The following is a 27,769-nucleotide window of genomic DNA, read 5'->3' on the forward strand; positions in this document are numbered from 1 at the left end:
CATATGCGGTTGCAGAAATCTATATCATAAGATTTGCTGCAAGCATTAGTACATGGAGCCCAGTACTTAATAAGTCTTCTTGTTTATGATTTTCCGGCTCACGTGTTATTCTTCCGTTTGTTTTCGTCTTGAAAAAGACCATACGACGAAACACGTGTCGGCTGCCAGCTTCTTACATCACACTGATAAGAAGGAAATCAGAAGATAAAAAGAAAGAAAAACTTGGAATGGACTACTTTTGATTACTGTTATGGTAATTGACCCACACACTTTATTGACTGATTTTGGTGTGCCTCGGTATCTATGTATCTATATGTATCTTTCTAGAGAGGTTTCTTTCTAGATTGTGTTTTCTCCTATGTCTCAGGAAGATTATTACCTTAAGAGCACGATAACATACTGCTCATTAATATACCATACTCTCCGGTGAACATTGCGAGTAGATGTGCATTCGCAAAGGACATTGCCACCCTGTGCGCGTTTGTGTTAAACCTTCATCAAAGTGACGGATGTTGTCCTGTCCATTATCATAATCGCACGGGAAGACACCCGGCAGCAGGACAGATGCACAGAAATATTCTTCACGGCGGGCAGATGTCTCGGAGCCCAAGATATAAATCTAATTCTCTGTGGCTATGTCAGCGTATATTACATCAAGGTTCTGTGCCCTTGAAGAACACCTGAAAAGGAGACTGCAAAACAAAGACACCGCCATGGTATGTGTCACAACATTCAACACTAACAAAGTGAACTTTAAGACAATAGTAAACCAGAACAAGGCATATTTCCTCTTAGGAAAAATCAAACCCTTATTTATTAATTGATGAGATCGTACCTATCAACAAATAAACTGACACAAAGGAACATCACAGAAATATGAACATGCATTAACTGGGCTCCGTGGGTATGGAGCATGCTCTTTATGACAGCAGATATTAATCATAACATCTAATCTCAAATAGGATCACCATACCACATTTCCACTTTACCAAATACAACAGAAAATAAATTATGTATGCAGACCTGAGCAATGTGAAACGATCTTTGCAGGCTAAACTAATAAAGACGTCCACAAAAGGACCATTCAGCGTAAATCACGGATCAGATGTGGAACAGGCACAGCTCCAGCGGTGAGCCACTTCTTGGCTAATGTCCGCCCAGAGGATGATCTGAAATGGACACTATTGGAAAGTGTGCAGCAAGATCTTAGATGGGTCACGGTAGACTAAATCCCATTGAGAAATGAAGGATTATACATTTTTAAACTCAACACCAAGCTGAGATGAATCAACAAGGAAACAAAACTTCACGACTTTTTTTTAAATTCAATATAAAAAGAAGCATGACACGAAACTTCAGAATTAAAATAGTTTTAAGCTGAACCTGTACACACAAATAAAATCAGGGTCGGCTTTAGGGTAGGGCGACTGGTGCGGCCAAGCTGGGCGCTTACCTGTGGAGGGTGCGCTGTGTTTAGCAATAACTTATTTATTGGAGAGATGAGGGTCACTTTTGCCCTGTGGTAGTGAGAGAATTAGAAGAGGCGGTCATGAGGTGTGGGGCCACCAACAATGGCTGTCCTGCCGGGCGCCACCAGCGCTAAAGCCGGCCCTGAATGAAATGCAGAAGAATTAGGCATTCCACGAATATTTAGCATTTATTTGATGGAGACTGCTTCACAAACCTCAGCAATCCGCAGCGATTGCCTAATAGTGGCAACTGTGTGGTAATAAAAGACAGAGCAGGCTGTTCGGCTGGCTGCACTGAATGGGTAGATTAGGTGGCAGGTTGATGCTCAGTATGGAGACCACCATAGTTACCAATAATGGCGGGCCGGATGGCCTATTAACAGACAATTCAATAATACTTGACTGTGAAAGTCATACCCTACAATGGTGGCCTTCATAGTTAGTAACACGTGTGTTGAACTCGAAAGCAATGGGTGATCAGCAGACTAGATGCACTGTGACCTTGATGTCATAATGACACTGTTCTTGCAGAAGAGGTGGCAATAGTTAAGTGCTTTTAGAAGATGACAAGTGATGAGATATGGCCACTTTTGTGTCAATCGGACATGAGAAGAAATAACGGGCTGCCAGAGACAGAACTCGGACCATTGTATCCACGAGGGGGCAGGCAATACCTTGCACTATCTAGGAGGAAAAACATATACAAACTGAAACCTGCCAAAGATTAATTTATTGACTATGAACATTTGCTTGAGATAGTGCCTAATATTGCTTGGCTTTCAGGTAAACATGTGCACAGCAAGGATGTGTATTTTTGACACAATAACGTAGACTAAGGGATTGAATTCTTCCACGTTTTTATGCCTGCATAGGTCCCTATTTGTGGTTGGTCAATTGCGAGTAAACACATTTGAAACGCATCAAAAACACTAAGGGGGCAAATACAATGATCAGACTACATGGTACCTGACAAGAGGTGACAAGAACTAGGTTTCAGTCTTACCATTGAAAGTAAGTTATGCAAGGAAAGCCTAGAGCTCAACTACGGAAGGGGAGAATTGAAACTGGAAAATTATGATCCCTCGTCCCTGGATTTGATTTGTTTATATAAGACTTCTGCATTTTAGTGATACTTTGAATTACTTATCAAATGGTTCCACTTTTCACACTATAAATGATTTGCATTGTCTGCTAGGAAACAATGTAATAAAATAATGTAAATATGGATGGCTCTATGATATGTTGAGAAACTTCTACTAATACAATTTTTATTCTGAATTTTGTGTGGTTTGGTGCTTGGAGGTTGTAAACTTTATTTCTGTAATTATTGGGAATTAGAAAATAAATAGCATTGCCGCAGATGATATAGACACTTGTCTGTCAATAAAAGGGAAAAGCAGAAACATCCTGATAGATATTTACATATTTGTGGAACTTATATTGGCTTGAGACATGGCTGGACCCTATCCACACTAAAACAGTTTCATCGGCATTAGCCATTTTGCTCTGTCATTAAAGTACACATGGGAAATATTGATGCCACTAAGTACATGAATTGCATCCCTCTAACGTACAAGGAGGCTGTGTCAAGGAATGGATGCAATGTAGGTCTGTAACCATATAGTTTGTCCACGGAAAGGGTGACTCCTCTCAGTAGCCGAGAAGCCACCCTGCACAGATTAGCATATGTGAAAGTTCATTGGTGTCTCCTTAGAGGATCACAGGTAGTTGAGAAATTCTACAAGGGAAAAGATCCTTTGGCAATCTGTGCAGATATGGATTGACAAAGTGGATTGTGTAGATGAATATAAGCAGAGCATCAAAGTCCTACTGCCATCCCGAGCGAAAAAAGCCAAGCAGGATAATAAGCCTAGTGTAAGATGTCAAAGAAAGCTCATCCAAACCTGCTTAAGGGAGAAAACAACAACATAGCAAAAGTTACTCCAGCCAGCAAAAAAGGAAAATTCACAAGGAATTATCCAAATCTGCTGTGAAAAAACAGAATCACTGTGAGTGAGAGTGAGTGAGAGAGAGTGAGAGTAAGTGTGAGTGATAATGAGTGAGTGAAGATGAATGAGTAAGAGGAAGCAATTGCAGATAAGTGAGAATAATTGAGTGAGATTAAGAGTGAGTGCAAATGCATGAGCGAGGCTTAGTATGAGTGAGAATTAGTTAAGTGAGGGAATTTAAGTGAGTGAAAATGTGGTGTTATTTAATGGAAAAGTCAAATGATAGCTAAGTACTAAGGAAAAGGTACTTTAGAAATATTACCTTTTCACTGCCTAATGCCTCTAAAATCTTTCTGAAAATATTTGAACTGTTATCTAATGGATCCCGTATAGTGAGGTCTGAATTGCTCCCAGGAAAGTTGTCCTTACCTTTACAGGATAGCCTAGAGGGTTTGCCCAAAGCTTTGAATAACTTCAAAGGAGGCCAACCGTGTCACAGAAAGATGTAGCTCATGTCTGGGCCTATCCCTCCATTGTTCTTCTTGAGAGGTTGGGACCAATCCCTGTGGGAGAGGGAGATGCACCAGAACTGATTTAGAGAGGCCACAGGACAAGGGTTGCCCATTTCCATACCCACACATCTAGGTGGGCAGGGGAGCTCTGACCAGGGAAAGAAAGGGTCTGCCATGTTGGATGTAGAGAGAGAGGGGCACTAGGGGATTGTTTACAGTAAAACCTACAGGAAGTGCTGCAAAAGTGGGTACCGTCCCCCCTGGTAATTTGTACCCAATTGCTCAGGGAGTTGCTAGGAGATGCCCCCACCAATATGCTTTGTCCCAGGCATACATATGACACCCACAGTACCCTCCTCAGAACACTGATGGACCAGAGGTAGATTTAGAAAAGGATTGCTGTGCTGTCTGAAGAACTAAGAAAACTTGACTTGCTTACCTTGTACCCAGGAGGCTAGAAGTAAATCGAAGGTCATACGGCTGATCTCGTCTTTGAGCTACACGAACAAATAAAAAAGTAAAGAACCCTTCTTCTTGTATACCCAGCTTCCCAGTTCCAACTAGGCCTGCTCTAGGTCCTGCTGCTTGCCTTTGCTGTAGTGAGTTATGACCCCCCAGTACTGTCCCCAAGGTACTGGGCCTTTGTATTGCATCAAAGTGTACTCCTCCTTCTTAACTCCAAGACCTGGGACTTAGGAACTTTTTGCTCTGAGAATCAACTTGGGACTGGGACCAACCTGCCAAGCTGATCTGCTGGAGGTGCATCCCCGCGGAGCCCGACTTTACCATAGCTCCAACTGCACTCTTCTCTTGACACCTGAATCAATCAACGCTGAGTACTCTTCAGCTCTAGCACGCAGCTATGCCCCGCAGGGTAAACAGGTGATCTGAATCAGTTCTGAATTTTGACGCAGGAAGCTTCCCTGTCACTGCTGTTGAAGGTGATTCAATTGACGTTGAAGACCTCTACTTTTTCTTCGCTGAGCTTTTCCCACCTAAACCAACGACTTCACAGCACCGGAATCCATTGATGGTGAGTGTCTTCTCTTGACTCTAGCCTACAGCATGGTTACGCTGAAGTCTTTCAAACACCCATAAAGTCCTTAGCTGCGAAGTTAACTTTTTGACCAATATGAACCTGGTCCTTGTATCTTATGTGTGCTCCATCATGGTTGGCCTTAAAACCTATCCTTGTCCCAGTCTTGCACAACCAGATGACCGCTGTTGTTGCTTTTAGTGATTTTCTTTTACTTTTTACTTCGTACCTATGGTTCTACTGTTTTGATTTGTGTTGTTTTGGTGTCATTTTATTTAATGAAATGTATTCTATTTTTCTAAATTGGTTTAGGCTTTGTTTTGTGTTGTGCTTTTGCTTTATTACTGTTTAAGTACTGCATGACTGCTGTACACTTTGACCCTAAAGTTAAGCTTTTCAGCTCTGTGCCATAGCAACCAGAGAAGAGTTAAGCTCAGTTTTATTAAGTGACTTTTGTGGTTCATCCTGACAAGGATTGTGATTATTACTTGTGTTGTGTTCTCACCCCATTTAAATAATGAACTAATTTCCTACATAGGTGTTCAGAGTTGAGATCCAGGACTTGTGTTTTCAACTACCACTCAGCGATTTAAGTTAAAACCACAAACCTCTTTTTATAATCTGACATCAAAATAGATTTTTTAATTTTAAAATGCACCTCTTATTTTTAATGGGTCATTTCTTGATTTTTCCTCAATTTCAGTTCTATACCCATATTTTGCACCTGTGATTTTTTGCAGGAATGGAGGTGGATCTAAGGGGCCCTGAAAACCTCAAGTTGGCAGAGCTGAGGAGACAGTGGAAAGAATAGGGGGGGGGGGGGGTGAAGCCAAAAACAGGCTCCAAGAATCTGGTGTACCAGATAGTCCTCAGAGCTTGGGAGGAGGTCTGATACAACAGTCTGCAACATAGGAGCAGGATTATGATGGAGTGGAGAAGGAGGATGAAATAGAAAAGGAGTAAGAGGAAGAGGATGGCGTTGCAATGGCTTGAGAGCCATGGAGTAAGAGATACCCAGATAAGTGAGGTCACTTGGATAGTCCAGGGCAGAGAGCTGTTTGTCCTTTTGCAGCTTCACTCAGCCAGATTTGGAGCACAGACAGGCAGTGAGGGATTTGGAGTTATAACTAGCAACCACTGACGTGGAGGAAAAGAAAATGGCACTGGAAGTAAATGAGCTAGTCTTGATGTTGGACTAGAAAAAGGCCTTGCTGACTCATGAAGTCAGACAGAAAGAACAGGATCTGAAGGCAAAGACGGTATCAGAGTCCAATTATTATGGTGGTAGTGACAATTTAGGATGTAGAGGAGAGAAAAAGGCAGACAAACCCAAATACCTGGTCCCAAGGTTTGTGATGTGGGAATGACATAGACAAGTGGTTTGCGGCCTATGAGATGGCCTTGCTATGTACAGCACCCCAAAAGAAGACTGGAGGAGTAGCCAGTGTAACCACAGGCTGACTACAGGGAAGGACACCTTATTGGTCTTTGAGAAATCTGAAAGGGTAAGAAAAGCCATGAATGAAGCCTTTGTTCTGAAGTTTTGTTTAACTCCAGAAAGATATCACCTGAGGTTCAGAAATAGACAGAAGTAGTTCCACCAGCCATTGGGGGATTTTGTGGATTACACCAGTAGGGCACTGAATATTGGGGCGAAGGGCAGCAAAGTCAATGATTTTAATAGGGTTTACAATTTGATAATGAAGGAGCACATGTTCAGTAATTGTTTTCTAGAGTTGTGCCAGCATCTTCTTGATTGTAAGTTCACTGTCCCCAGAGAGCTTGGAAAGGTGGCAGACGTCTGGCTCAATACAAGAGTATCAAAGACGGTACCTGGGGAGACCCCAAGCATGGTGGAATGGGTCTTCGCCCACAGAATAATGGGGGAAAAAAGGAAAACAACAATGAATTCTCTAAATGCCCCCAAAAGAGTTTCAGGGGAAGGCATCCCAATCAAATCCTAATCATGAGAATAGATGATTTTGTAGGGAAAGGTCTAAGGGTGCTTACCAGCCCAAGTGCTATGAGTGCTACCAGTAGGGGAACACTAGAGGGGGTACCATATGCCCCCACAGGAAACACCCTTCCTTTGGTGATTCAACCATGGGTATTGTCAGTCTAGTGCTTGGAGGAGAGGTTGCAACAGTTCGTTATAGGGGAGTACAGAGGTTACCATAGTATCCCTTGGTGACAGAGAGGTGGTGCTAGAAGCTCAATGCCTGATAACACTAAGAAGTACAGGCATTGACCCTCTATCAATGGGCAGAGGAAGAAGGTTTCAAGAGACACAGTAGACAGCTTGGGTACTATCAGGTGTTATCTGGTGTCCTCAGATCAGATTAGCCCAGATGTAGTCCACCAGTTTGTGACAGCTGACACCCATGTAAGCCACTACCCTATGGCTTTGGTTCCTCCAAATTGGAGGGGTTTCAGGTTCTCTTCGAGTAGCTATGAGTCTAGCAATGCCTGTTAACTGTCTGCTGGGGACTGATCTAGCACACTATCTGTAGGGAAGTGGAGCTCAGGTCTCATCTGGAGATGTTTGGATTGCCTGAGTGGGTGCTCATGACCACACTGTCCATGGCAGCCTGACAGGGGAGTGACAAGAATCTGGAGCCTCAAACAGTGGTGCAGGTGCCTTCCACCGAGATGAAGGGGTGCAAAAACCTACACAAAAGGTTCCCATGGTCCAGAGTGAGGAGGCACCTCAGAAGGAACACGTTGAATCCCAGGTGAAGATATTTCTGCCTTGGGAGATCTGCCTGAGCTAGCTGGGTGGCTCGCTACAGGAGGACCATCCAAGGCAGAATTCTGGATGGTGCAGAAGGAGTGTCTCACTCTTGAGGGCCTAAGGATAAAAGTACATTCTATCGCCAGAATGGCCTCCTGCATAGCGAGCCTAAGGTCCCTAAAGCCTGGGTCAACCTGTGCGCTGGTGGTCCCTCAGTGCCACCAGGCCTATAGGATCTCCCTATAGAAAAGATAGGAGAGGTGGAGGTGGAGATTTACTCTTGTTGGTTTGTGAATTGCATTTGGTAGTAAGCCATTGCACTGCAGTACTACCATGTGTGCTATAATGAGCAGTTTGTGAATTAGCCCCCGTGAATGAGACAAGTATAGGGGATGAAACCAGAAAAATGGTTTCCTTGCTGCCTATTACTTGGGGTGCTAAGGCAATGGACTGTGACACAACATTAACACTAACACCACAGCAAGCATTTTCCATGCCTCGTGTGTCACTTTAAAAATTCTAAGGAGTCATAACCCCTTTCAGAGGGCCGTGGGGCAGGCAGGAACGACTGAGCTTAACTGTGGGGGTTGTGGCCTTTTACTCCTGAAGTCCAGGGGCTTGACCTACTATGAGTACTGAGTAACTGAGCAAGCCCTACCCCTTTAGAAAAATACTTAAACTTTGCTCCAAACCCGGGTAAAGGAAAGATGGTAGGCTATAGCTTTAACAGCAATCCATGGACTAATTTTGGGACTGAAGAGGATTATAGTCGCAATCGTAAAGATATGTGGAAATGTTTGAAATGAAAATCTTCATGCTTTTTATTTGGTGCCAAGGTTGATATTTATGAATGCGATGAATTCGCGGGTGACCGGAGCAAAACATGCGTTTTACAAGCATTTTTACACAAATAAACACACGTTTCTTACGCTGTAAGGTAATTACAGAATCCCCTGCTGTTAACAAATACTGGTAAATTTATATTTTTAAATGCACAATGTCATGCTCAATATCACGCACGTGCCACTATCCACTTTTAGTTTTACTGCCAAGGCTTTGTTTGTCTTCAGCAACCGAGATACATGCAACTTGCAAAGGCCTTACAGTATTTCTGATTTACAGCGTATGATTTCCCAGACCTTTCTTTCCTGCAGCTTTAGCATAATTTATTGCTATTCCAGGGACTGCGGACGCAGGCTCACTTAAGAAGAAGAGCAGAGATTCTTTATGGCCTTCGAGACTTGACATCTAAAATGACCCTTAAAACCATCTGGTGCGTATTTGCTATTGCCCGGACAAAGAATTTAAACACGGGAAATGCTTCACGTTTTTTTTTTCCTTCTTGCTGTGTCACGCGCGCTTTTCCTTTTTAGGCCACTTATTAAAATCCCTGAACAGTTCCAAGGAAAGACACAACTAGCGAGAAGCTGAAAAGATTTGATAACCCTTGAAACTAAAGGCAATGCTCGCAGATTTCATAAAGGTCTAAACGTTGTTTGTGAGACGTCTTGTGCTAGACATTTCACTAACCGTGTAATTATGAATAACAAAGTCAGCCCCAGTGAAACACAGACAACTCACGGATCACCTCCTGCCACACAGTCTCTTTTCCAAATGCTGAGGTGGTTATTTAAACAGTCTCTTCAAGAGACTTGTAGAGCTTAGTTAGCTAAGCGTTTGCTTTTAAGGTCTGTATGTAACCTACAAGTTGGAAGGATCGTGACAGTGCAGATTCAGTACTACAGAGTTGGGAAGTAGAAATACTTGGGCCATGATTGACAAAGTATCCTGGCACCATATCCCACAATATGGTGATCGAAAGACTCCACCACATCTACATCCAGGGGGAAGTTCACAGATGGATCACCTCCTTCATCACCCGAAGGACAAAGAGGGTCTGCCTACCACCTTTTACCTCTGAACCCAAGTATATTGTCTGCGGAGTCGCCCACTGCTCATCCCTCAGTCCCATCCTCTTCAAAGCATACATGAACCCACTGGCCAGCATCGTCAGAGCACACAGTCTCAACATAATACCCTACACAGAAGACACCCAACTCATCCTCCCTCTAACCATACCACCACAAGGACCAACATCCACAGATGCATGACAAGCATTGCCAACTGGATGAAGAACAACTGCCTGGAGCTGAACACGGACAATACAGAAGTACTGATCGTCGCCAACAACAGCAACCACTGGAACGATGCTTGGTGGCACCCAGACCTGGGACCTGCACCTATACCCACCAATCACGCCAGAAACGTCAGAATTGTCATCGACAACAAGCACACCATGAAATCACAGATCAATGCTGTGTCCTTCGCCTGCTTGCTCACTCTTCGCATGCTACCGAAGTTCTTCAAGTGGCTATCCCCACACACAAGATGCTTGTGACACAGGCCCTCATCACCAGTCCACTGGACTAAGGCAGCACTCTCTACTAGGAAATCACTGCACACTGCCTGCAGAGTCTTCAAACCATACAGAATGCCGCAGTCAGGTTTGTCCTCGACCTCCCCCGACAAACCTACATCACACCTCACCTAAGCAACTCCACTGGCTCCCCGTACAGAAGCTGCAGATCCACGAACACAAGGAACTACATAAATCACCACCTGATCGTCCACCAACCGTCGAGAATATTACTCTTCACCTCCCTACCACTTGCTCACAAAACCTGCATCCACTGAAGCAGAAGTGGAGGATGCTTCTTCTCCTGCATCGCAGCAGAGAACTGAAACATCCTCCCCATGTAGCTCGGCACCATCCCTTCACTTCTGAAATTCTGAAGGGCTCTAAAGACCTGGCTGTTCAATTGAGCTTTCGGAACATATGAGAGCCTAGATACCCTACTGGGAGATTAGGAGTGCTATAAAAGATTTTTAGGAGGTTGAAGCCACAACCCACACTTGATTGTGATTGGCATTTCAACCACTTGTATCTTACTTAAAAGAGACTTCTAGTAAATACTTGTGGAACTGCATCTCCCCTATTGGAGTGTTGTATGAGCACTGTCAGAATGAAGAATACACTCCTTTTAAGTCAAATACAAAGCTTACACCCACAGAAACAGAAAGTCAAAATAAGTTATCTAATTGTACTTGTACTTACCTGTAAATGAATGTTTCTATAAATAGTAGGGCGCGTTCACAATAAAAAAAACATTTTTTTCACTCCAATGAAAATATTTGCAAAAGGAGAAGCCTCTTCTCCTACACCCGTTCTAAGTTTGTGGGTAAGCATTTCCCCTTCCTACTGCTGTAGAGGATTTACTCCAACACTTTTTGGAATAAAACTCTGACCCTTTCCAGGATGTAATTTATTTGAATTAGGGATAGTGAATGGTCACAAACTTTCAAAACAAACCACTCCTTGTTCAACCCATTCTCCACATCTGTGTGTGGTTTACAACGATGGATATACTTGTCTCTGCATTTATAAGACCACTTTTCTAGTGTTGTCGTTAAGTTCCTACTAATCCATAGGATCTCGCATTGTTTGCAAAAGACACACAATTGATGGACGGAATGCAGAACAAATCAAAACATTTACCCCCAGTCAAGAGATCTGGGTTAAATCCATCATTCTTTTGCTCACCATGCCACCCCAGTTTAGACCTGGCTATATGCAAATCAGTCTTGACCCTGTGCCTCATGGGAACAGTCCAGCCCGAACTGCCAAGCCAGGTCCTCCCTGGACCGGAAACAAGCATCCTAGGACCGGTTTCGGGGTTTCACCCCTCTTCAGCCAGGATAGCTTGATTCCAGTGGCACAGTGAGCCCAGGACTCATGTCTGAGCATACCTGGCGCACTTAGGGCGAGAAAGCAAAAGACACACAATTGATGGGCAGAATGCAGAACAAATCAAACATTCACCTCCAGTCAAGAGATCTGGGTTAAATCCATCATTCTTTTGCTCACCATGCCACCCCAGTTTAGACCTGGTTATGTGAAAATCAGTCTTGACCCTGTGCCTCATGGGAACAGTCCAGCCCGAACTGCCAAGCCAGGTCCTCCCTGGACCGGAAACAAGCATCCTAGGACCGGTTTCGGGGTTTCACCCCTCTTCAGCCAGGATAGCTTGATTCCAGTGGCACAGTGAGCCAAGGACTCACGTCTGAGCATACCTGGCGCACTTAGGGCGAGAAAGCAAAAGACACACAATTGATGGACGGAATGCAGAACAAATCAAAACATTTACCCCCAGTCAAGAGATCTGGGTTAAATCCATCATTCTTTTGCTCACCATGCCACCCCAGTTTAGACCTGGCTATATGCAAATCAGTCTTGACCCTGTGCCTCATGGGAACAGTCCAGCCCGAACTGCCAAGCCAGGTCCTTCGTGGACCGGAAACAAGCATCCCAGGACCGGACGGGCATGCCCAGACGTGGGTCCCGTGCTCTCCATGCCACTGGACTCAAGCTATCCTGGCTGAAGAGGGGTGAAACCCTGAAACCGGTCCTAGAATGCTTGTTTCCAGTCCAGGGAGGACCTGGCTTGGCAGTTCGGGCTGGACTTTCCCCATGAGGCACAGGGTCAAGGCTGATTTGCATATGGCTGGGTTCAAACTGGAATGGCATGGTGAGCAAAAAACGATGGATTTAAGCCCAGATCTCTGTACTGGGGTTAATATATGACATTGTTCAGCAATCTGTCCATCAACTGTTGTTTTTGCATTTGTCACCCGAGTGGGACGGGTATGCCCAGACGTGGGTCCCGTGCTCTCCATGCCACTGGACTCAAGCTATCCTGGCTGAAGAGCGGTGAAACCCCAAAACTTGTCCTGGGATGCTTGTTTCCAGTCCAGGGAGGACCTGGCTTGGCAGTTCGGGCTGGACTGTTCCCATGAGGCACAGGGTCAAGGCTGATTTGAATATGGCTGGGTTCAAACTGGAATGGCATGGTTAGTAAAAAACCATGGATTTAGGCCCAGATCTCTGTACTGGGGTGAATGTATGACATTGTTCTGCATTCTGTCCATCAACTGTTGTTTTTGCATTTGTCACCCCGAGTGGGACGGGTATGCCCAGACGTGGGTCCAGTGCTCTCCATGCCACTGGACTCAAGCTATCCTAGCTGAAGAGGGGTGAAACCCCGAAACCGGTCCTAGGATGCTTTTTTCCAGTCCAGGGAGGACCTGGCTTGGCAGTTCGGGCTGGACTGTTCCCATGAGGCACAGAGTCAAGGCTGATTTGCATATGGCTGGGTTCAAACTGGAATGGCATGGTGAGCAAAAAACGATGGATTTAGGCCCAGATCTCTGTACTGGGGTGAATGTATGACATTGTTCTGCATTCTGTCCATCAACTGTTGTTTTTGCATTTGTCACCCCGAGTGGGACGGGTATGCCCAGACGTGGGTCCCGTGCTCTCCATGCCACTGGACTCAAGCTATACTGGCTGAAGAGGGGTGAAACCCCGAAACCGGTCCTAGGATGCTTCTCTCCAGTCCAGGGAGGACCTGGCTTGGCAGTTCGGGCTGGACTGTTCCCATGAGGCACAGGGTCAAGGCTGATTTGCATATGGCTGGGTTCAAACTGGAATGGCATGGTGAGCAAAAAACGATGGATTTAGGCCCAGATCTCTGTACTGGGGTAAATGTATGACATTGTTCTGCATTCTGTCCATCAACTGTTGTTTTTGCATTTGTCACCCCGAGTGGGACTTGTATGCTCAGACGTGGGTCCAGTGCTCTCCATGCCACTGGACTCAAGCTATCCTGGCTGAAGAGGGGTGAAACCCCGAAACCGGTCCTAGGATGCTTGTTTCCAGTCCAGGGAGGACCTGGCTTGGCAGTTCGGGCTGGACTGTTCCCATGAGGCACAGGGTCAAGGCTGATTTGCATATGGCTGGGTTCAAACTGGAATGGCATGGTGAGCAAAAAACGATGGATTTAGGCCCAGATCTCAGTACTGGGGTGAATGTATGACATTGTTCTGCATTCTGTCCATCAACTGTTGTTTTTGCATTTGTCACCCCGAGTGGGACGGGTATGCCCAGACGTGGGTCCCGTGCTCTCCATGCCACTGGACTGAAGCTATCCTGGCTGAAGAGGGGTGAAACCCCGAAACCGGTCCTAGGATGCTTGTTTCCAGTCCAGGGAGGACCTGGCTTGGCAGTTCGGGCTGGATGTTCCCATGAGGCACAGGGTCAAGGCTGATTTGCATATAGCTGGGTTCAAACTGGAATGGCATGGTTAGCAAAAAACAATGGATTTAGGCCCAGATCTCTGTACTGGGGTGAATGTATGACATTGTTCTGCATTCTGTCCATCAACTGTGGTTTTTGCATTTGTCTCTCCGAGTGGGACGGGTATGCCCAGACGTGGGTCCAGCGCTCTCCATGCCACTGGACTCAAGCTATCCTGGCTGAAGAGGGGTGAAACCCCGAAACCGGTCCTAGGATGCTTGTTTCCAGTCCAGGGAAGACCTGGCTTGGCAGTTCGGGCTGGACTGTTCCCATGAGGCACAGGGTCAAGGCTGATTTGCATATGGCTGGGTTCAAACTGGAATGGCATGGTGAGCAAAAAACGATGGATTTAGGCCCAGATCTCAGTACTGGGGTGAATGTATGACATTGGTCTGCATTCTGTCCATCAACTGTTGTTTTTGCATTTGTCACCCCGAGTGGGGCGGGTATGCCCAGACGTAGGTCCCGTGCTCTCCATGCCACTGGACTGAAGCTATCCTGGCTAAAGAGGGGTGAAACCCCGAAACCGGTCCTAGGATGCTTGTTTCCAGTCCAGGGAGGACCTGGCTTGGCAGTTCGGGCTGGATGTTCCCATGAGGCACAGGGTCAAGGCTGATTTGCATATGGCTGGGTTCAAACTGGAATGGCATGGTGAGCAAAAAACAATGGATTTAGGCCCAGATCTCTGTACTGGGGTGAATGTATGACATTGTTCTGCATTCTGTCCATCAACTGTTGTTTTTGCTTTTGTCACCCCGAGTGGGACGGGTATGCCCAGACGTGGGTCCCGTGCTCTCCATGCCACTGGACTCAAGCTATCCTGGCTGAAGAGGGGTGAAACCCCGAAACCGGTCCTAGGATGCTTGTTTCCAGTCCAGGGAGGACCTGGCTTGGCAGTTCGGGCTGGACTGTTCTCATGAGGCACAGGGTCAAGGCTGATTTGCATATGGCTGGGTTCAAACTGGAATGGCATGGTTAGCAAAAAACGATGGATTTAGGCCCAGATCTCTGTACTGGGGTGAATGTATGATATTGTTCTGCATTCTGTCCATCAACTGTTGTTTTTGCATTTGTCTCTCCGAGTGGGACGGGTATGCCCAGACGTGGGTCCAGCGCTCTCCATGCCACTGGACTCAAGCTATCCTGGCTGAAGAGGGGTGAAACCCCGAAACCGGTCCTAGGATGCTTGTTTCCAGTCCAGGGAAGACCTGGCTTGGCAGTTCGGGCTGGACTGTTCCCATGAGGCACAGGGTCAAGGCTGATTTGCATATGGCTGGGTTCAAACTGGAATGGCATGGTGAGCAAAAAACGATGGATTTAGGCCCAGATCTCCGTACTGGGGTGAATGTATGACATTGGTCTGCATTCTGTCCATCAACTGTTGTTTTTGCATTTGTCACCCCGAGTGGGGCGGGTATGCCCAGACGTAGGTCCCGTGCTCTCCATGCCACTGGACTGAAGCTATCCTGGCTGAAGAGGGGTGAAACCCCAAAACCGGTCCTAGGATGCTTGTTTCCAGTCCAGGGAGGACCTGGCTTGGCAGTTCGGGCTGGATGTTCCCATGAGGCACAGGGTCAAGGCTGATTTGCATATGGCTGGGTTCAAACTGGAATGGCATGGTGAGGAAAAAACGATGGATTTCGGCCCAGATCTCTGTACTGGGGTGAATGTATGACATTGTTCTGCATTCTGTCCATCAACTGTTGTTTTTGCATTTGTCACCCCGAGTGGGACGGGTATGCCCAGACGTGGGTCCCGTGCTCTCCATGCCACTGGACTCAAGATATCCTGGCTGAAGAGGGGTGAAACCCCGAAACCGGTCCTAGGATGCTTGTTTCCAGTCCAGGGAGGACCTGGCTTGGCAGTTCGGGCTGGACTGTTCCCATGAGGCACAGGGTCAAGGCTGATTTGCATATGGCTGGATTCAAACTGGAATGGCATGGTGAGGAAAAAACGATGGATTTAGGCCCAGATCTCTGTACTGGGGTGAATGTATGACATTGTTCTGCATTCTGTCCATCAACTGTTGTTTTTGCATTTGTCACCACGAGTGGGACGGGTATGCCCAGATGTGGGTCCCGTGCTCTCCATGCCACTGGACTCAAGCTATCCTGGCTGAAGAGGGGTGAAACCCCGAAACCGGTCTTAGGATGCTTGTTTCCAGTCCAGGGAGGACCTGGCTTGGCAGTTCGGGCTGGATGTTCCCATGAGGCACAGGGTCAAGGCTGATTTGCATATGGCTGGGTTCAAACTGGAATGGCATGGTGAGCAAAAAACGATGGATTTAGGCCCAGATCTCAGTACTGGGGTGAATGTATGACATTGTTCTGCATTCTGTCCATCAACTGTTGTTTTTGCATTTGTCACCCCGAGTGGGACGGGTATGCCCAGACGTGGGTCCCGTGCTCTCCATGCCACTGGACTGAAGCTATCCTGGCTGAAGAGGGGTGAAACCCCGAAACCGGTCCTAGGATGCTTGTTTCCAGTCCAGGGAGGACCTGGCTTGGCAGTTCGGGCTGGATGTTCCCATGAGGCACAGGGTCAAGGCTGATTTGCATATGGCTGGGTTCAAACTGGAATGGCATGGTTAGCAAAAAACAATGGATTTAGGCCCAGATCTCTGTACTGGGGTGAATGTATGACATTGTTCTGCATTCTGTCCATCAACTGTTGTTTTTGCATTTGTCTCTCCGAGTGGGACGGGTATGCCCAGACGTGGGTCCAGCGCTCTCCATGCCACTGGACTCAAGCTATCCTGGCTGAAGAGGGGTGAAACCCCGAAACCGGTCCTAGGATGCTTGTTTCCAGTCCAGGGAAGACCTGGCTTGGCAGTTCGGGCTGGACTGTTCCCATGAGGCACAGGGTCAAGGCTGATTTGCATATGGCTGGGTTCAAACTGGAATGGCATGGTGAGCAAAAAACGATGGATTTAGGCCCATATCTCAGTACTGGGGTGAATGTATGACATTGGTCTGCATTCTGTCCATCAACTGTTGTTTTTGCATTTGTCACCCCGAGTGGGGCGGGTATGCCCAGACGTAGGTCCCGTGCTCTCCATGCCACTGGACTGAAGCTATCCTGGCTGAAGAGGGGTGAAACCCCGAAACCGGTCCTAGGATGCTTGTTTCCAGTCCAGGGAGGACCTGGCTTGGCAGTTCGGGCTGGATGTTCCCATGAGGCACAGGGTCAAGGCTGATTTGCATATGGCTGGGTTCAAACTGGAATGGCATGGTGAGCAAAAAACGATGGATTTAGGCCCAGATCTCTGTACTGGGGTGAATGTATGACATTGTTCTGCATTCTGTCCATCAACTGTTGTTTTTGCATTTGAATGAATGAATGAATGAGGAGTTTCTTGTATCGCGCGTACTTAGCCCAGTGGGCGTCAAGGCGCCTAGATTAAATACAGCAACATAAGACCCTACTTAGTCCTATTTAATCATGAGTAGGCCTTCTTAAAGAAATACGTTTTTAGAGCCTTTTTGAAAGAGTCGATGGAAGGGAGAGTTTTTATCTCCATGGGGAGGGAGTTCCACAATTGCGGAGCGACGACGGAAAAGGCTCTGGCTCCCCATCTGACAAATTTGATGCGGGGGACAGCTAGTTGACAGAGTCCCGCAGAGCGCAGGTTTCTTGAGGGGACATAGCGCGAGAGAAGAGAGCCAATGGCACTGGCAGGACCATCCATCAATGCTCTGTGGGTGAGACAGAGGATTTTGAAGGCGATTCTGTGCTGTACCGGAAGCCAATGAAGCTCTTTCCTGGCTAAGGTGGCAGAGGAGGCTTTGGGGAGATTCAAAACAAAGCGTGCTGCAGAGTTCTGAAGAGTCTGCAAACGGTGGATCAGCCCTTTGTTGACTTCCATATAGAGGGAGTTGCAGTAATCCAGTCTCGAACCCACCAGGGCGACTGCAACCTGTTTACGCGCCTGGGGGGAAAGGTACCCACGGATTTTGTTGAGTACCCGGATCACACCACAGCAGGTAGCAACGGTCCTGTTGACTTGCAGGGACATAGAGAGTGAGGTGTCAAATATCACTCCCAGATTTCTGGCAGATAGGGAGGGGGTGGGGCAGATGCCAAGAGAAGAGGGCCACCACTCGCTCGACCACAGATTCTGGTTCTTCCCAAATATCAACACCTCGGTTTTTTCACCATTCAGCTTCAGGGAATTTATAGTCATCCAGTCTGCCACATACTGCATGCAAACCCTGAAGCTGGCGGCAGATGTGCTAACCGAGGTGTGAGCAAGAGAGACCATAATCTGCGTGTCGTCTGCATAGGATACCACCTCCATCCCCTGAGATTTAATAAGTCTTGCAAGGGGGGCCACATAGATGTTAAAAAGGGTCGGACTTAAGGCCGACCCTTGTGGCACCCCACATTGCAGAGACTTGGCAGGGGAGAGGTGGTTCCCAAGCATCACTCTCTGTTCCCTTTCGGTCAGGAAGGAATTTAGGAGACTCAAGGCCGATCCAGTGACACCCGTCTCCCTTAGCCGAGATGACAAGATGGCGGGGGAGAGGGTGTCGAAAGCGGCCGTGAGGTCCAACAGAACTAGGACCGTGGTTTGGCCAGAGTCCACCTTGCGTCGGATGTTATCGACCACATAGGTAAGGGCGGACTCTGTGCTGTGGTGTTTTCTGAAACCGTGCTGAGTGTTATCCAGGTATTCAGAAGATTCGAGAAAGGCAGATAAATGGAAATTCAAATGCGACTCAAGCAACTTCGCGGGTGCAGGAAGAAGCGAAATGGGCCGAAAATTTTTCAGCATGGCCGGGTCCAAAGTCGGCTTCTTAAGTAGCGGTTTGACTATTGCCTTCTTCCAAATAGAAGGGAAAGAGCCTTGAGCGATGGCCTTATTTAAGACGTTAAGCAGAAGAGAAGAGAGGTGGATTCTACACTCTTTCAGTTTCTTAAGGGGTATCGGATCAAGGGGGGAGGCCGATTTAATTTTGTCAAGAAGTGAATTCAGAGATTCAAGGGATAGGGAGGGAAAGGTTGTGAGTAGGCGAGGAGGGTCCTTGCCTAGTGCATCAAGATTGGATATGAGAGGGGGAGTGTTATGGTCAAGAGCAAGACGGTGGGATTCGAGAGAGACATGAATGTCATGTATTTTGTTGTGAAAGAAGTCTGAAATATCGTTACAGAGTTGTTGGGAGCTGACTACTGGATCGGGAAGTTGCAGGGAACATAAAGAGTCAGCGATTTTGAAGAGATCTCTTGAAGAAGAGAGAGAGCTGGTCAGATTTGAAAAATATTCCTGTTTCTTGATTATCACTTGGTATTTGTAGGCACGTAGTGCGGATTTATGAGCCTCTCTATCTTTTAAGTCCCAGGATTTCCTCCACTTCCTTTCACTACTCCTGCAGCCCTGTCTCATAAGTCTGAGCTGGTCAGAGAACCAGGGTGCAGTAGGTTTGAGGCGTGCTACATAGCACAGGGATGAGGGGGCGAGATTTTCAACTGCTTTGGAGATGGAGTCAGTCAGAGACTGGGCTGCCTCTGAAGCATCCGTGACAGCTAGAAGTTCGGAAGTGGAGATCAGAGGGGCAATAGTGTCATCTGAGATATTCCTTAAGTTATTTGTCACCCCGAGTGGGACGGGTATGCCCAGACGTGGGTCCCGTGCTCTCCATGCCACTGGACTCAAGCTATCCTGGCTGAAGAGGGGTGAAACCCCGAAACCGGTCCTAGGATGCTTGTTTCCAGTCCAGGGAGGACCTGGCTTGGCAGTTCGGGCTGGACTGTTCTCATGAGGCACAGGGTCAAGGCTGATTTGCATATGGCTGGGTTCAAACTGGAATGGCATGGTTAGCAAAAAACGATGGATTTAGGCCCAGATCTCTGTACTGGGGTGAATGTATGACATTGTTCTGCATTCTGTCCATCAACTGTTGTTTTTGCATTTGTCTCTCCGAGTGGGACGGGTATGCCCAGACGTGGGTCCAGCGCTCTCCATGCCACTGGACTCAAGCTATCCTGGCTGAAGAGGGGTGAAACCCCGAAACCGGTCCTAGGATGCTTGTTTCCAGTCCAGGGAAGACCTGGCTTGGCAGTTCGGGCTGGACTGTTCCCATGAGGCCCAGGGTCAATGCTGATTTGCATATGGCTGGGTTCAAACTGGAATGGCATGGTGAGCATAAAACGATGGATTTAGGCCCAGATCTCAGTACTGGGGTGAATGTATGACATTGGTCTGCATTCTGTCCATCAACTGTTGTTTTTGCATTTGTCACCCCGAGTGGGGCGGGTATGCCCAGACGTAGGTCCCGTGCTCTCCATGCCACTGGACTGAAGCTATCCTGGCTGAAGAGGGGTGAAACCCCGAAACCGGTCCTAGGATGCTTGTTTCCAGTCCAGGGAGGACCTGGCTTGGCAGTTCGGGCTGGATGTTCCCATGAGGCACAGGGTCAAGGCTGATTTGCATATGGCTGGGTTCAAACTGGAATGGCATGGTGAGCAAAAAACGATGGATTTAGGCCCAGATCTCTGTACTGGGGTGAATGTATGACATTGTTCTGCATTCTGTCCATCAACTGTTGTTTTTGCATTTGTCACCCCGAGTGGGACGGGTATGCCCAGACGTGGGTCCCGTGCTCTCCATGCCACTGGACTCAAGCTATCCTGGCTGAAGAGGGGTGAAACCCCGAAACCGGTCCTAGGATGCTTGTTTCCAGTCCAGGGAGGACCTGGCTTGGCAGTTCGGGCTGGACTATTCTCATGAGGCACAGGGTCAAGGCTGATTTGCATATGGCTGGGTTCAAACTGGAATGGCATGGTTAGCAAAAAACGATGGATTTAGGCCCAGATCTCTGTACTGGGGTGAATGTATGACATTGTTCTGCATTCTGTCCATCAACTGTTGTTTTTGCATCTCGCTTTGTTTGGACAACATAAACTAGGAGCTTGGATATGTTGGCCAATAGACCAGCTAGCTCACAGTGGCACCATAAGCTCCCCTGACCTACCAGGGAGCAAATGGTTTCTCGCAACCACTGAACATGACAACTCTGACCCCTTCAGGGATTGTGGAAGCAGTACAGAATCTTTCACTTAGTCACTCATTCTCACTTATTCTCAGAGAAGTATACAGAGAATTACAATGGGACATGTTCAATATATTTATTGAACCACCGCTATTCTTGTATAGAATACATGTGCTGCAATGATTAATAGACAGAGGCAGATAAAAGTGATCACAAGCACCAAAAGCGTGACTAGAAGATATAGATCTACCATGGTGCTAAAACAATGTGTATATGCTGGAGTGTAAATCCGGACAGTAATCAAAAGTACTCTTACTGTGCGACCCCTACTCTAAGTATACCTAGATTGTGTGTAGGTGTAGAGCCAGAATCCCCCAAGGGATGATCCAACCCATTACTTGGTGGGAGAGAATGAAGGACCCCATCCTGGTCACAAAGTGGACACCACTCACGAGATGTCAGACTGCTGCATGACAAATTCTCAGCATGCACAGACCTCTGGTGTCAGTTGGAGTGCCTCCTCTGCTAATCTATCGGGATGTTCATCTTTTATAATAAAAGGCAGCCTTGCGATGTGCGTATAGATTAGCAATGTTATGGATATGTAGATAGCCCTTTCGTCGCGTTGATAAAGAGAGAGATGACATTTGTACATAATGAGAAACAAGACTTTGTACATGATGTTCATGGCATGGTGATAATGTTGTGCGAAGCTAGATGTGTAAACAAGGTTAGTTTCAGAGAAACTAATCTGTTAGACCTGACATCCTTGGCGTGAGTTTTTCCCCTATCTTTTGCCTCTGCTACCTGGATTTTTGATGCTGTGATGGATTTCGTTTTTGCTAGTTTGGATGCTTTGGACACTCTGCCACTGCTAACCAGTGCCAGAGTGTAAGTGCTCCCTGTGTAAAATATCATATTGATTGGATATACCTGATTGGCATATCTGTATCACCATGAAGTCCCTAGTAAAGTGCACTGTGTGTGCCAGGGCTGGTGATGACAGATGCTACTAGTGGGTCTGCAGCGCTGATTGCGCCACCCACCTGTGTAGCCCTAAAACGGTGTCTCAGGCCTGCCACCGCAGGCCTGCCTGCAGTCCCCGGACTGCCATGTCCTCATGGCCAGTGTCCACACTGACCGGGCCTAACCCTTCCCTTTTTATACACGTCAGTCATCCCTATGGAAGGCCCAAGGTACCCCCCTGGGCAGGGTGCAGTGTATGTAAAAGGTAGAGCATGTACTAGTGCAGGTGACATGTTCTGGTAGTGAACAACGGCCATTTTGTGTGTTCACTGCTGCAAGGTTATCTTGCTCCATAGGCTAAAATGGGGGAGGCTGGTGCCAATGGCTATCCGCCTATCTTCTCATAGGAACAAGATAAGACATGAGTGTTTGATATCCCTGAGCTCAGCATTTAATAACACATCTTTTAGGAGAGGTTGTTTTTAAATCCTGAGTTGGAGAATAGTACTTTTTAGAGAGTAGCTGTTCTCTTTTCTGACCCTTCTGTGTGCCTGGGCATGCTTGTGGATTGACTGTCTGGCTTGAGAGTGACAGGGGCTGGGGATCCCCCGGGAGGTTGGCTGAGTCAGCCCTCTGCTGAATGGTGACATTTGCAAGGAGAGTGGAGGGAGGAGATAGCACCTGGGAGTGAATAGGGCTGTGCCTGCCTGCCACGGTGCTGGCTCCACCTCCTGCTAGGCGGCTGACGACTCTGCCCCTCACTCTGAAAAGAAAGTAGAAGCCAGGAAAACAAAGTGCTCCAGCAACACCCAGAACTGGATCAGACCGGGCTCAGTTCCCACTTGCACAAAGACTTCAAAGACTTTTAGGGGTATAAGTAAAGGACCCCTGACAACAGATTTTTAGATTCTACCATCAAGAGGAACCTCTGCTGAAAGACGGACCGCCGAAGAACTAAAGGAAGATTGCCTCGCTGTGTGCTCGAAGGGCTGACCTGTTCTGCTGTACAACTGAAGCTGAGGAGGAGAAGGGGTCTTGCTGTGTGCTGACCTTACCCACTTGACCAAACAAGACTTTGCTGTGTGCTGTGTCTTAAACCGAATCTCCAAGGGCCTGAGAAGAGCTGGCCTCCTGTTTTGCAACCCAGGGATAGAAAGGTTGCCAAGAACTCAAGACTCTGCTGTGTCCCCCCTGCGCTGCTGTGTGCTGCAGGGACCGGGGGCTGTTCTACCAAGCTTCTCAACATCTGCCTGTGAAGTGGGCTGGCTACTCTCTGCCTTGCTGGAGAGTGCCGCACTGACCCGGGCCTGACACCGGTTGCCGCATCAAGAAGACCAACGTGCTCATCGGCACGTGCCTTGCCGCGACCCGGAGGCCTGAAGCAGATCAAGAGTCGTACTTCCCTGCTCTACGAAGCCGCACTGTGAGTGGCTGACTCCGGTGACGTCGACATCGTCACTGGGGGCTCGTCGAGGGAGTTGTGGAAACTTTGCACCGAACAGCGAGAGGAGCGCTTTTTACAACGAGCGCAGCGACACCGCCGGAGCAACGTAGCTGCCTAAACATCAAGAGCCTACAAACTGATTCATTCTCAGTGAGTATCGAATCACGCAAGAGACTAGAGACTATCGTCTTACGATCCCGACCAACCAAGAAAGCGAATATGGTGTAAACCTGTGATGCTTGATTTCAACTGCGGAAACTAGATAAAGATATATTATTTTTGATATAACTCACCTGTGTGGTCTAAGTCTGTGGTGTGCGGAGGGGGGATCATTGTGGTGTCTACGTGCAAATACCTTACACATTGCCTTGGGGATAAGCCTGTCTGCTCGAGCCAAACTACCTAGAGGGTGAGCAGGGGTTATCTACCGTGTGTGTCCCTGTACCCTGACTAGAAGCAAGGGTCCCTATTTGGTCTAAGGTGCTTACCTCTGCCAACTAGAGACCCCCAGATCTAACATTGGTGGTCAGCGGTGCGGATTAGAACCAGTATTTGCACTTGACCTGCAGTGATTCTTCGTACATCACTAATCTAGTAAGCAGTTGCATTGCACGAAGTTTTTGCGAAGACTATTCTTGGAGGATCGACGAAGCATCATGTCTCTGAATGGAGTAGGTGAGGAGTCGGAATTGCAATTCGAAGTGAAAAAGTTGCTCGAATATAGGAAGGAGCAACTAAAGCAATTCTGCAAGCAGCTTGGATGCCCAGTGAAGGGCAGCGCCAACAAGACGGAGCTACAGAAAGCTCTAAGGGCCTGGTGGGAGGCCAAGAATGGCGCAACCGAGGAAACTACTGAAGGGGATGGCACACCGGAGCACGGATTTGGATCCGATGATCTGCCAGTGAATAGGCCAGCGTCTAGGGCTGGCAGCACCCATTCCAGTAGGAGCCTTTCTCCAGAGGAGCTGGAGGAGAATCAGAGGATTAGGGCCCATGAGATTGAACTTTTTAAGCTCGAAGCTCAAGCGGAAGAAAGGAAACTGCACCTTGACAGCGAGAAAGAGGCGGAGGAGAGGAGGAATGCTCTTGCTTTGGAAGAGAGAAAACTCCAGTTGGCTCATGAGTTGAGCATGAGGGAGCTGGACATTAAAGCCAAACAAGTGGAGTCCAGTACGAATGGTGGCAGCGCACAGCCAGTACAGGCGGGTAAAGTATACATACCGAAAGATTTGGTACAGAATTATCAAAGGGGTGAGGATATCTATGCATGGTTTAGATCCTATGAGCTTGCCTTGAAGATGAATGAAGTGCCTGAGAAGAGTTGGGGAGCAGGGTTGTGGAAGCATTTTGAGGCCTCTGGGAGGGATGTCTTAGCACCCTTAGAAGCAGCAGGGACCTTAACCTACCCCACGATGAAGGAGGCCTTATGCCTCAGGTATGGGCTTACACCAGAACAGTACCACCAGAAGTTCAGGAACTTCAAGAAACTTGATTCGAGTACTTGGGTGGAGTGTGTGAGTATGTACACGCGTGCACTGGAAGGTTGGATAAAGGGCAGCAAAGTTACTGATTATGTGGGGTTGTGTCACTTGATTAGTTGGGAGCACTTGAGTAGTCTATGTGTTCCAGAGCTGCGCCAGCATCTTTTAGACAGCAAGTTAACTGATCCCAGTGAGCTTGCTAAAGAGGCAGACCGCTGGACTAGCACCAGGGTCAACAAAGGGGTGGTAAGTATGCCAGCCAAGGGTGGTCAGGATCCCCAGCAGAAAGGTGGGGAGGACAAGGGTAACAGTAAGGAGTTCTCTAAAGGGCCCCAAAACAGTTCCTAGGGGAAGGAGTCCCAAACCCCCAAGCCTAAGAGGTCTTGGCCCCCTAAGGACAACAGACCACCGCCTACTTGCTATGCTTGTAGGGAAGTGGGCCACATAGCCCCTAACTGTCCCAAGAAACCCCCAGCACCAGCTGCTGCTCCCGTCCCAGGGTTAGCTAGTGTAGCTTTGGAAGGGGATTTGATTTCCAGTGGGGAGGAGGGATTAGCTATGATGACCCTTGTCTCTTTAGGAGACCAAGAGATGGTCCAGGATACCTTGATACCCACTAACACTAAGAAATACGGGCAAAAGGTGACCATAAATGGGAGGGAGTTAGAGGCTCTGAGAGACACCGGGGCTAGTGTGACATCTGTCAGGTGTCAGTGGGTGTCTGAAGAGCAAGTCATTCCCAATGTGCTCCGTCCAGTAGTGGCAGCTGACACTTCAGTGCGCCTCTGCAAGATGGCCCGTGTTCCCTTTACATGGGGGGGAGTTTCTGGTACCTTGGAAGTCTGTGTCAGTGATGCCTTGCCAGTAGATTGTCTGTTGGGTAACGACCTGGAGAGTTCTCCATGGAAGGACGTAGAGCACATAACTCACTTGGAGATGTTAGGACTGCCAGCGTGGATCTGTGTATCCACACGTGCCATGACAGCCAGTAAGGGTGGATTAGTAGAACCGGAGCCTGGAACAATGGCCCAGGGACCTGTCAAGAGAGGAAGGGGCAGAGGGCGCGGGAAACCGGCCCCCACTGTTCCCACGGTCCAGGAGGACGCAGAATCTGAGGGGGATGCCCTGGAACCTACAGGGGAACAGGTGGCCGAACTGGGGGAATTGCCTGAGCTGACCCATTGGCAGCAAGAGGGTGGTCCCTCCAGGGAGGAATTCTGCCAGGCTCAGAAGGAGTGCCCTTCTCTCATTGGTGTGCGGCAGCAGGCTGCAGACCAGGCAGCGGGCTTAGGGTCCAAGGAACATTTGATTTACTGGGAGGATGACTTACTTTATAGTGAGCCTAAGTTTGCTGAGCCCGGTGCAGCCCGTGTGCTGGTGGTACCCGAGCGCTTCAGGAACTTCTTACTGGGTCTGGCTCATGACGTGCCTCTCGCAGGACATCTGGGGCAAGACAAGACCTATCACAGGCTTGTCACCCACTTCTACTGGCCCCAGATGAAGAAGCACGTCGGTACCTTTTGTAAGTCTTGCCAAACCTGTCAAGCCAGTGGTAAGAGCAGAGGGAAGTGCGTGGCGCCCCTCCAGCCGTTTCCTGTAGTGAGCACCCCTTTCGAGCGGGTGGGCATTGATATCGTAGGGCCCCTGGATCCCCAGACCGCCTTAGGCAACAGGTTTATCCTGGTCTTGGTGGATCACGCCACTCGGTACCCGGAAGCAGTCCCTCTCAGGACCTATCACAGCACCCGTGGTGGGCCGTGCATTGATGGGGATCTTTTCCCGTGTGGGGTTCCCCCGAGAGGTGGTCTCCGACCGGGGTACCAACTTCATCTCTAGGTATATGAAGTCTCTGTGGGAGGAGTGTGGGGTAACTTATAAGTTCACCACTCCTTACCACCCTCAAGGAAATGGGTTGGATGAAAGGTTCAACCGCACCCTGAAAGGTATGATTATGGGCCTAGCGGAGCCCATGAGACGGAAGTGGGACGTCTTGTTACCATGCCTGTTGTTTGCCTACAGGGAGGTGCCTCAGAAGTCCTTAGGGTTCAGCCCCTTTGAACTGCTGTATGGCCACCCTGTTAGAGGACCTCTCACACTGGTGAAGGAGGGGTGGGAGAAATCCCGTGGGAAAACCCCCCAGGATGTGTTCAGCTATGTGCTGCCCATCCGCAACCAAACGCAGCGCTTCAGGAAGCTCGCTCAGGAGAACCTAGAAGCCAACCAGGAGGAGATGAAAAAATGGTACGACCAGAATACCACTCTGGTAGAATTTCATCCTGGGCAGAAAGTGTGGGTAATGGCGCCGGTGGAGCCTTGTGCGCTCCGTGACAAGTGGACCGGGCCATATGAGGTGGTAGAGCGCAAGAGTGAGGTGACCTACCTGATCAACATGAAGACTCCTAGGCAGCCCCTTAGAGTCTTGCATGTGAACCGCCTCAAACCCCACTTCGAGAGGTCTGAAGTGACGATGCTCATGGCTACAGATGACGGTGGGGAGGAGGATAGTGATCCTCTCCCTGACCTCCTGGCAACCAAGGAGCAAGACGGGTCAGTGGATGGTGTGGTCCTCTCGCCCACCCTGACCCCAGAGCAGCAGAGAGACTGTCGCCAGGTGTTGGGTCAGTTTGCCTCCCTGTTCTCCCTGACACCAGGTGTCACCAATTGGTGCGTCCATGATGTGGACACTGGAGATAGCCTGCCTGTGAAACAGAAGTTTTACAGAGTAGCTGACAAGGTCAGGGCCAGCATCAAGGAAGAAGTTTCCAAGATGTTGGCGTTAGGGGTAATTGAGCCCTCTAGCAGTCCCTGGGCTAGCCCAGTGGTCCTCGTTCCCAAGAAATCTGCTACACCCGGTGGCCCGTCAGAACTTCGGTTTTGCGTGGACTACCGTGGGCTCAATGCGGTCACCAAGACTGACGCGCACCCCATCCCCAGAGCTGATGAGCTCGTGGATCGGTTAGGAGCTGCCAGGTACCTCAGCACCTTCGATTTGACTTCGG

This window comes from Triturus cristatus, chromosome 8 (genome assembly GCF_964204655.1).
Source record: "Triturus cristatus chromosome 8, aTriCri1.1, whole genome shotgun sequence".
NCBI classification, from domain to species: domain Eukaryota; kingdom Metazoa; phylum Chordata; class Amphibia; order Caudata; family Salamandridae; genus Triturus; species Triturus cristatus.